Here is an 11,509-nt window from a genome sequence, read left to right on the forward strand (position 1 = left end):
ATAACATAAATAGTTGATTAACACATATTTAGTATGCCATATATATTATATTCTGTATTCTTACAATACAGGAAGCTAGAGAAAAGAAAATGTTATTAAGAATAACATAAGGAGCCAGCTGTAGTGGCTTATACCTGTAATCCTAGCACTTTGGGAGGCTGAGGAGAGGGTCTGCTTGAGCCCAGGAGTTCGAGACTAGACTGGGCAACATAGCAAGACTTCATCTCTACCAAAAAATAGCCAAGAGTGGTGGTGCATGCCTTTAGCCCCAGCTATTCAGGAAGCTGAAGTAGATGGATCCCCTGAGCCCAGAAGATCAAGGCTGCAGTGAGCCGTGATTATGCCAATGCACTCCTGCCTGGGTGACAGAGTGAGACCCTGACTAAAGAAAGAAAAAAAAAAAAGAAAGAAAATCATAAGGAAGAGAATATATAGTTACTATTCAGTTAGTGAAAGTGGATCATTGTAAGATCTTCCTCATTCTTGTCATCTTCACATTGAGGAGGCTGAGGAGGAAGAGCAGAGGTTGGTCTTGCTGTTTCAGGAGTTGCAGAGGCAGAAAAAAAATCTGCATATGAGTGAACCCATGCAGTTCAAACCTATGTCGTTCAAGGGTCAACTGTATATTCATAAGAGATATATGAGCCAGGCGCAGTGGCTCAAGCCTGTAATCCCAGCAATTTGGGAGGCCAAGGAGAGAGGATTGCCTGAGCCCAGGGGTTCGAGACCAGCTTGGGCAACTTGATGAGATCTTGTCTCTATAAAATATCAAAAAATTAGACCAGCATGGTAGTGCACACCTGTAGTTCCAGCTACTTGGAAGACTGAGGCAAAGGATCACCTGAGCCCAGAGGGTCAACACTGGGGTGACCATTAGTGTGCTACCGCACTCCAACCTGAGTGACAGAGTGAGACTCTGACTCAAAAAAAAAAGATACTGGTCTGTAGTTTGCTTTTGTGTCTTTTTCTAGTTTTGGTATTAGGGTAATACTGACATCATAAAATGAGTTGGGATGTATTCCCAATCTATTGAAAGACTTGGTGAAGAACTGGTATTAATTCTTCTTTAAATGTTTGATAAAAGCCGGGCTTGGTGGCTCAGCCTGTAATCCTGCACTTTGGGAGGCTGAGGTGTGTGCATTGCCTGAGCCCACGGGTTTGAGACCCGCCTGGGCAACTTGGCGAGACCTCATCTCTACAATAAATCAAAAATTAGCCGGGCGTGGTAGTGCGCACCTGTAGTTCCAGCTACTTGGAAGGCAGAGGCGGAAGGATTGCCGGAGCCCAGCAGGTAGAGGCTGCGGTGGCCAGGAGCAGCCACTGCACTCCAGTCTGGGCAACAGAGTGAGACTAGACTCAAAAAAAAAAAAAAAAGGTTTGATAAAATTCACCAGTGAAGCCATCTGGTCCTGAGCTTTTTTCTGTGGGAAGTTTATTTAAATTACTAATTCAGTCTCATTACTTGCTACAAGTCTATCCAGATCTCCTTCCCCTCCTCAGTTCTTTTCTTCTTTGTTTCTTTGGGTCTTGTTTTGATTTTTTGTTGTTGCTGTTCTTGTTTTTGTTTTGTTTTGTTTTGAGTCAGGATCTCACTCTGTTGCCCAGGCTGGAGCGCACTGGCACCATCATGGTTCACTGCAGCCTCAAACTCCTGGGCTCAGGTGATCCAACCACCTCAGCCCCTCAAGTAGTTGGAACTACAGGTATATGCTACCATGCCCTGTTAATTTTTTTGTTTGTTTGTTTGTTTGTAGAGATGATGTCTTGCTACATTGCCCAAGCTGGTCTTGAACTCATGGGTTCAAGCAATTCTCCCACCTTGGTCTCCCAAAGCGGCTTATAGGCATGTGTCACCATACCTAGCCTTTTATTTCTTGAGTCAGTTTTGGTAGTTAGTATATTTCTAGGAATTTATCTTTTCATCTAGGTTATCTAAATTGTTAGCATACAGTTATTCATATTATTCCCTTACAATCCCTTTTATATCTATAAGGTTGGTAGTAATGTCACCTCTCCCTGATATTAGTCATTTAAGTCTTGTCTTTTTTCTCTTGGTCACTCTAGCTGAAGGTCTGTCAGTTTTGTTAATATTTTCAATTAACCAAATTCTTATGTTTATTTTTATATGTTTTATATATTTTATTTTATATGTTTTTTTTAGATTCAAAGGGTACACATGCAGGTTTGTTACACAAGTATATTGCATGATGAGGAGGCTTGGGCTTCTATTGAGTCTGTCACCCATGTGGTGAACATAGTACTTAGCAGGTCATTTTCCAATCCTTACCCACCTCCCACCCTCTCCCTCCCCCTTAGGAGTATCCAAGTGTCTGTTGTTACCATCCTTGTGCCCATGTATATACAGTGTTTAACTCTCACTTTTTAGGGAGAATAGGTATTCAATTTTCTGTTTCTGTGATAATTCACTCAGGGTAATGGTCTCTAGCTACTGCATCCATATTGCTGCAAAGGACAAGATCTTTTTTTATGGATGCACAGTATTGCATGTTGGCCAGCTTTTTTTTATATGTGAACTGTTTTTCAATATATATTGTTTTTCTACTCTATATTTCATTAATTTCCTCTCATCTGTATTATTTTCTTCCTTTGCTTTAGATTTAGATTGTTCTCTCCTTCCTTCTTTCTTTTTTTTCTCAGTGTCTTCATACAGAAAGTTGGGTCACTAATTTGAGATCTTTTTTTTTTGAGTTGGAGTCTCACTCTGTTGTCCAGGCTGGAGAGCAGTGGCACACCCACCGCCACCCCAGGGTCAACTTGCCGGGCTCTGGCAATCCTTCCACCTCAGCCTTCCAAGTAGCTGGAACTATAGGCACACACTACCATGCCCAGATAATTTATTATTTACTGTAGAGATCAGATCTTGCCAAGTTGCCCGGGCTGGTCTTGAACCTGCGGGCTCGGGCAATCCACTTGCCTTAGCCTCCCAAAGTGCTGGGATTACAGGCTGAGCCACCGAGCCCAGCCTCTTCTTTCTTACTGTAAGCACTTGCAGTTATAAAATTTCCTCCCAGCACTGTTCTCACTGCATCCGATAAGTTTTGATATGTGTTTCTTGATTCTTATTTATCTTAAATTATTTTCTAATTTCCCTTATGGTTTTTTCCCTTCGGTTATTTAGAAATGTGTTATTTAATTTTCACTTTTGTGAATATTTTCTTTGGTTGTTGATTTTTAATTTTATTCCTTTTAGAATAAAAAACAATTTTGTATGGTGACAATCATTTTAAATTGATTGAGGCTTTTTTTTTAACGTGTTAAGATTTTACTAACAGTCAAAAGTTTCAACCAAAAGAGGATATACACTCTGACTCAAATAATTCATCACTACAACAAAATAAAAGACAGACATCTTAAAAACACACATATAGTTAGTACAGGGGACTTAACAAAACGTTGATTTTACCTTAACATTTTATATTGAATCTGACATTTTTCCCCCAAATACTTTTCTTACCTAACAAAAATAGGGATGTATCAAGAAAAGACACTTACAGCCCTGAGATTCCTGTGTTTATTTTGTTGCATGGGATGCTATCCTTGACCCAGTTTGTTAATTTCCCAAGGAAATTAACACTCATAATCCACTCCTGCTGGACGTGGTGGCTCACACCTGTAACCCCAGCACTTTGGGAGGTAGAGGCGGGAGGATTGCCTGAGCCCAGGGCTTGGAGACCAGCCTGGACAACTTGGCAAGACCTCAACTCTACAATAAATCAAAAAATTACCTGGGCATGGTGGCACACACCTATAGATCCAGCTACTTGGAAGGCTGAGGTGGAAGGATCACCTGAGCCCAGCAAGTAGAGACTGTGGTATCCTGAGTGTGCCAATGCACTCCAGCCAGGGCGACAGAATGAGAGTCTGACTCCTGCTCCTAAAAAAAAAAAAAAATTCACTCCTTTGATTTTACTAAAACAACAAAGAAAGCACACACGCTCTCATATGCCTTTAAAGTCCTGTAACAGGATGAACTTACAGTAAAAATATTTTATGAAGAAAAAAGAAGTCAATTTCAATCAGCGAGTCTGCAGTTCTTGGTCTCTCACTGGGAAGCTGCGAGATGTCCTTGAATAAGATCCTGAACATGGAACAGAATGATCTCATTGGAGCTACTGCAGTTCTCTGGGTCATAAGGTGGGTCGATGGTCAGGACCCCAGCCACACAGAGCGTCCTCCGCGCCTCTCCCTGCTCCATGACGGGGATATGGTTCTTCTCCAGCCACTGCTTCTGGTTGGCCTTTCTTTCTTCCAAATCCTCGGGGCTGTATGCTTCGCAGTCTCCAGACGTGAACAAATGCACCAGTCTCTCCTTCACTCTATGGTCCCGCTCATTCACAGTTTCAACAGTCTGCGCAGCATGACCCATATAATTCCAGTCATGGACAGGCTGCCATCTTCAAGGAAGTTCACAAGGACGATATTGGCAGAGACTGGGTCTGCAGTTAAAACCCAGCCTTGATACTCGTGCTTCTCACTGGCTGTCACCCTGACCTCTTTGTAAACGTAATCTTGCCATTCTAAGGGGCCTTTCTTCATTCACTCATGGTTGCCAGCTGGCTGGATCTCCGCGGCTGCATTCACCCAGCCCGAAGCCGATCTCCACCCCCCAAGCCTCCCACCCCCACCCCCACGCTCGCCTGCTGCTCGCTCGGGGACCCCGACCGCGACAACTGACTCAGGAGGCCGCACGACGACACCTAAGGCACGCTCCACCGCCAGTCCCGGCAGACGGGGACAACACCCGCCTACAAGCGCGCGCACCGGCGGCCGTGCTGCTCCGGGAACTGAGGCTTGTTTTATGGTCTAGAATATGGTCTGTCTGGAGGATGTTCCATGTGCACTTGAAAACAATGTATATTCAGCTGTTGTTGGGTGGGGTTGGGTCTGGATGATTTAGTGTTATACAAGTTTTTCATTTCTTTGTTGATCTTCTATTTGTTCTGCACATTATTGAAAGTGGAGTTTTGAAGTTTCCAAGTATTACATTTGAATTTTCTGTGTCTCCTTTTAATTCTGCCAGTTTTTGTTTCATGTATTTTGGTGCTCCGTTTTTTAGGTGTTTATATTTATTGTATGTTGCTGATGGATAAACACTTTTATTGCTATAAAATGTTCTTTACTCCGAGTAACATTCTTTTTGTTTTAAAGTCTACTTTATCTGATACTGGAGTGTCATCACTCCAGTTTTTGTGTAGTTATTGTTTGCATGATACATCTTTTCCCATTGTTTTACTCTTTTGTATCTTTGAATATACTAGTTATACCTTTGAATATAAAATGTGTCTGCAAGAGATGCCATATAGTTGGCTTTTATTTTTTTATGACCCAGTTTGACAATCTCTAACTTTTGATTGGATCATTTTGCATTCACAATTGATATTATTAATAGTTTGATTTATGTCTGTTATTTTACTTTTTGTCTTTTATATATCTCATATCTTTTTTGTTCATTTACCATTTTCTTTTATATTAAGCAAAAATTTCAAGTTTAACATCTTAATTCCATTACTGGCATTTTCCACTATATAAGTTATGTTCTTAGTGATTATTCTTTAGCTTATCATTTACATCTTATCAGAAGTTGCTTCAGATTTACACTAACTCAATTTATCACAATATAATTGAGTTACAGAAATGCAATTCTTACATAGTGCTAATCCCTCTTCTCACATGGGTAGTATCGTTGCTATACATAGTATATGTATATATGTTACAAACCCAACAATATATTGTTATAATTATGACTGTATAATTTTAGATCTATGAAATAATCTAAGAAAAGAAAGGAGAACAAGTATATATTTATAGAGTCTGTTATGTTCGCCTTATTTACTATTTCTGGATCTCTTCATTTGTTCCTATTGATTTGAACTACCCTCTGGAGTTATTTATTCCAAATACAGCTTTTCTCTTACCAACTTCCTTTGTGCTATTGTTGCAACTTACAATGGGGTTACATCAAAATAAACACATCATAAGAAGTTGAAAATGCATTTAATGCTGGTAACAGGACACAGACAGGTCAGATCTGAGTGGAAGTCTTGACAGGCAGCAAGCCAACTAAATCCAGATCTGATCCACCCTCCTTCTGCAGCAGGCCTGGGGCATCTGACCCTAGCTGTGAACAACCCTACCAGCCTGTGATGAGAGCTAGAGATCAGAGCTGAAAGGATACTGAACTTGCAGGAACGCTCACAGAGCAAACCTGGTTTCTTGTTTTTATTTTTTATTTTTTTGAGTTGGAGTCTCACTCTGTCACCTAGACTGGAGTGCAGTGGCCACTCCTGGCCACCACAAACTCACCTGCTGGCCTCCAGCCATCCTTCCGCCTCAGCCTTTGGAGTAGCCGGAATTACAGGCATGCACTACCACGCCCAGCTGATTTTTTGATTTATTGCAGAGATGAGGTCTCGCTGCCCAGGCGGGTCTCAAACCCGCGGGCTCAGGCAATCCACTCACCTCAGCCTCCCAAAGGGGCGGGATGACAGGCTGAGCCACCGAGCCCGGCTCTTGCTTTTATTTTTATTTTTATTCTCTGCCTGTTTGTTTCACTCATCCTTTTTTTCTCTTTTTCTCTCCCTTCTTACTGCTATGATAATGCTTTCATTTTGCTCTTTTTTTTTGAGTTGGAGTCTCACTCCTTCACCCAGGCTGGAGTACAGTGGCACGCATGCACATGGCCACCCCAGCATTGACCTTTTGGGCTCCAGCAATTCTTCCCCCTCAGCCTTCTGAGTAGCTGAAACTACAGACACATGCTACCACGCCCGGCTACTTTTTATGTTATTATAGAGTCAAGGTCTCGCCAGGTTGCCCAGGCTGGTCTCGAACCTGCAGGTACAGGCAACCCACTTGCCTCGGCCTCCCAAAATGCTGGGATTACAGGCTAAGCCACTAAGCCTGGCCTGTTTCTGTTATTTTACTGATTTTTTTTTTCTTTAGACTTCCTATTTGTGTAGGGGAATAGTACATCATTAGGAGGGTTGGTTGGCTTGTGTGTTTGTAAGATTGTCTGTTTTAGCTTTTTTTAAAATTCTTTTCTGTCTCTGTGTTTCATTTCATTTGTTAGTCAGTACGTTTGTCTGTTTTCCCTCTTACTCTTTTCTCTCTCCACCTTCCTCTTCCTCCCCTCCTTCTCTTTTTTATTATTTTCCTTTTTCTTACCTCATTTTGATTTCAGGAAGCAACATACCCCCACTGCATGGACAGATTGCAAGGCAGTGGGAAGTGGATACCAGGGTACCCATACACCCATCAGTGGATACTGGGATCTGCAGATCGACTTTGAATCACAGCTCCTCCCTCAATTAAATCTCTAAACTGCAAAAAAGTACAGCCCCCAACCCATAATCCAGATTCAGAATTGAACAAAGCTAGAGGATTCACATAAGGAAGAATAGGAGATTGAGCAAACAGAAGTAAAAGCAAACCCACCATCCCTCAACAACAGAATAAAAGGGGGGGGTGGGGAAGAAGAAAAAAAAAAGGAAAAGTGGGGAGGAAAATCTACACAAATAAAGAAAAACCAAAAGAAGAATATAGGTCTCATGCAGACCCCTGGGAGGTCAGACACTGAGAAACAGACTTCAGAACATAAACAACGAAGAGCTCCCAGAATGACTGGTCACATACTATAAACCCAGACATCAAGACATTAATAGAGAGAATAAAAAGAATTGAGGAGATACAAGAGGAAAATAGAAAGGAGTTGATAACTGAGATAACAGCCATAAAGAATATTGTGATTGAAATAAATAACAAATTAATAAGCATGGAAAGCAGAATTAGTCAAGCAGAATAAAGAATCTCAGAGTTTGAAGACCAAAATATACAACTAACCCAAACTGTCAAAAACATAGAAAAGAAGCTTAAAAAGACAGAACAAAACCTTCAAGAGATGAACGATTATTTCAAGAGGCTGAACCTAAGAATAATTGGACTTCCTGAGACAGAAAGAGAGACAGAGACCACCCTGGAACAAACATTCCATGAAATTATTCAAGAAAACTTCCCTTATCTCATCCGTGATGTGAAAATTCAAACACAAGAGATTCAGAGAACCCCTGCAAGACAACAAATCAGAAGACCAACTCCCAGATGCATAAATTTGCCTAAACAAAGTAGGTATAAAAGAAAAACTCCTAAGGGCAGCAAGAGATAAAGGTCAGACTACCTACTGGGGAAGACCAATTAGAATAACAGCAGATTTATCTACAGAAATACTTCAGTCTAGGAGAGCTCGGAGCATAATCTTCAAAGTTCCCAAAGATAAACAATTTCAACCAATAATAACCTATCCAGCTAAGCTATGCTTCATCAGTGAGGGAGAATTAAAATCTTTCCCAGATATCCAATCCCTAAGACTTACGCTGCATCTAGACCACCTCTACAAGAAACACTTAAGAAAGTATTAAACACAGAAGAAAAGGAAAAAAGAACAACAACATTCTTCACAAGAATACAGGAAAAAGACCGAAAACACATGAATCAACCCAAAATTCAAAAGAAAGACAACAAACTGGAACAACAACAACTCTATAAGAACTTCATGACAGGGATAAACTCACATTGCAATAATTAGCCTTAATGTGAATGGACTAAATGCACCACTGAAAAGACATAGAATGGCAAAATGGATAAAATATCATAAGGCAACAATATATTGTCTCCAAGAGACTCATCTCACCAGAAAAGACACTCATAGACTCAAAGTAAGAGGATAGGAAGCAAATTTTCAGGTGAATGGAACACAAAAGAAGGCAGGAGTAGCAATCTTCATTTCAGACAAAATACCCTTTGAGTTATTGAAAATTTAAAAAGATATAGAAGGTCACTACATAATGATAAAAGTTTCAATCCATCAACAAGAAATATCCATCCTAAACATATATGCACCCAACATAGAAGCACCAACTTTCAAAAAGCAGCTTCTAAGCAAACTTTGAAAAGATATTGACTCTAACACTATCATAGTTGGAGACTTCAATACCCCACTCACAACCCTAGACAGATTATCAGGACAAAAAATCAGCAAGGAGATCTGGAACCTCAATGTGACTCTTGACCAAATGGGCTTAATAGATAACTACAGAACACTCCACCCAGTGACCGTAGAATATACATTCTACTCATCACCACATGGAACATACTCAAAGATAGACCACATCTTTGGTCATAAATCAAGCATAAACAAATTTCATAAGATTGAAATGTTGCCATGCACCTTCTCAGACCACTGTAGAATAGAAATAAATATCAACACCAACAAAGTTCTCCCCAAATCCACAAAGACATGGACACTAAACAGCATGATGCTAAGCAACTCCTGGGTCAACATGGAAATCAAAACAGAAATTAAAAGATACCAGGAAACAAATGAAAATGAAGAAACATCTTACTATGGAAGCAGTAGTAAGAGGGGAATTCATATCTCTACAAACACACATGAAAATAATGGAAAGATCACATGTTAACAAACTAACAAGTCACCCAAGGAAGCAGGAAAAGCAGGACTATCAAAATCCTAACTTCAGTAGAAGAATCCAGATTACCAAAGTAAAAGTCCAAACCTGGGACACAGAAGACAAAAAGATAATACAAAAAATCAATGAAACCAAAATTGGTTCTTTGAAAGGATAAACAAGATTGATGGTCCCCTAGCTAGACTGACCAAGAAAAAGAGAGAAAAAACTCAAGTAAACACAATCAGAAACACAAAAGATGAAGTCACATCTGACCCTGAAGAAATACAAAATATTATCAGTGACTACTATGTACACTTGTATGGAAACAAACTTGAAAACCTAAAGGAAATGGAGGACTTTCTGTCATCACACAACCTCCCTAGGTTGAAACAAGAAGAAATCAAGACCCTAAATAGACCAGTAACAATCTAGGCAATTGACTGTGTCATAAGAAAACTACCTACATATAAAAGTCCTGGACCAGATGACTTTCCAGCAGAATTCTACAAAACATACAAGGAGGAACTGATACCAATCCTATTGAAAATATTCCAGGCAATTTAGGAAGATGGAACTCTCCCTAAATCATTTTATAAAACTAACATCACATTGATACCCAAGCCAGGTAAAGACCCAACAAAGAAAGAGAACTACAGGCCAATATCCTTGATGAACATAGATGCTAAAATTCTCAACAAGTCCTAGCAAACCGAATTCAATAACACATCTCAAAGATCATCCACTACAACCAAGTAGGCTTCATCCCTGGGATGCAAGGTTGGTTCAACATTTGTAAGACCATAAACATAATTAAATACATCAACAGGTGTAAAAACAAACACCACATGATTATATCATTAGATGCAGAAAAAGCTTTTGATAAAATCCAGCACCACTTCCTGATAAAAGCCCTCAAACATCTAGGCATACATGGAACTTACCTCAAAATAGTAAGAGCCATCTACAAGAAACACACAGCCAGCATCCTGCTAAACAGACAGAAATTGGAACCATTTCCCCTGAAAATTAGAACAAGACAAGGATGCCCACTCTCACCCCTCCTGTTCAACATAGTTTTGGAAGTCCTAGCTAGAGCAATCAGAGAAGAGAAGGTTATCAGGGGTATCTAAAAAGGAAAAGAGGGAGTCAAATTATCTCTCTTTGCAGACAACATGATTCTATACCTTGAAAACCCAAGAAAATCTGTCAAAAACCTCTTTACACTGATAAAGGACTTGGCAAAATCTCAGAATATAAAACAAATGTGCAAAAGACAATCACATTTCTATACACCAATAATAAACAAACAGAAACCCAAATAAAAAGCACAATTTCATTCACAATAGCCACAAAAAAAAAAAAAGAAATACCTTGGCATCTTCCTAACCAGAGAGGCGAAATACCTTTACAACGAAAACTATAAAACATGGCTCAAAGAAATCAAAGATGACCCAAACAAGTGAAAAAATATTCCAAGCTCATGGATTGGAAGAATCAAAATTGTTAAGATGTCCATTCTACCTAAGGCAATCTACAGATTTAACGCAATACCCATCAAATTACCAGCAACATTATTCTCAGACCTAGAAACAACAATACAGGAATTCATATGGAAACACAAACAACCACGAATAGCCAAAACTATCCTCAGCAAAAAAAAAAAAAAAAAAAGCCAAGGTGGGAGGTATCACACTCACAGACTTTAAACTTTATTATAAAGCTACAATAATCAAAACAGCTTGGTACTGGTACAAGAACAAGCACATAGACCAATGGAATAGAATTGAGATTCCAGAAGCAAAACTCCAATTTCTCAACCAACTCATCTTCGACAAAGCCTCCATCACCAACCACTGGGGAGATAAGAACCTATTCAGTAAATGGTGCTGGGAAAGCTGGCTGACCACATGCAGAAGATTCAAACAGGAGCCCTACCTATCCCCATATACAAAAATTAACTCTAAATGGATCAGAGACCTAAATGTAAAACCTCAAACTATAAGAACCTTAGAAAATGCAGGAGA

The 11,509-nt window shown here is 39.9% G+C and overlaps 1 protein-coding gene and 1 pseudogene across 1 annotated transcript in view; both read right to left on the reverse strand.

Moving 5' to 3' along the window:
* MCF2L2 (MCF.2 cell line derived transforming sequence-like 2) overlaps positions 1 to 11,509 on the reverse strand; it is a 268,860-nt gene that overhangs the window by 242,307 nt on the left and 15,044 nt on the right. The window lies entirely within an intron of this gene.
* Positions 4,064 to 4,557, reverse strand: LOC103273255 (annotated as a pseudogene).

This window comes from Carlito syrichta, unplaced genomic scaffold (genome assembly GCF_000164805.1).
Source record: "Carlito syrichta isolate Samal-C Ts95f unplaced genomic scaffold, Tarsius_syrichta-2.0.1 Scaffold313936, whole genome shotgun sequence".
Lineage (NCBI taxonomy): Eukaryota > Metazoa > Chordata > Mammalia > Primates > Tarsiidae > Carlito > Carlito syrichta.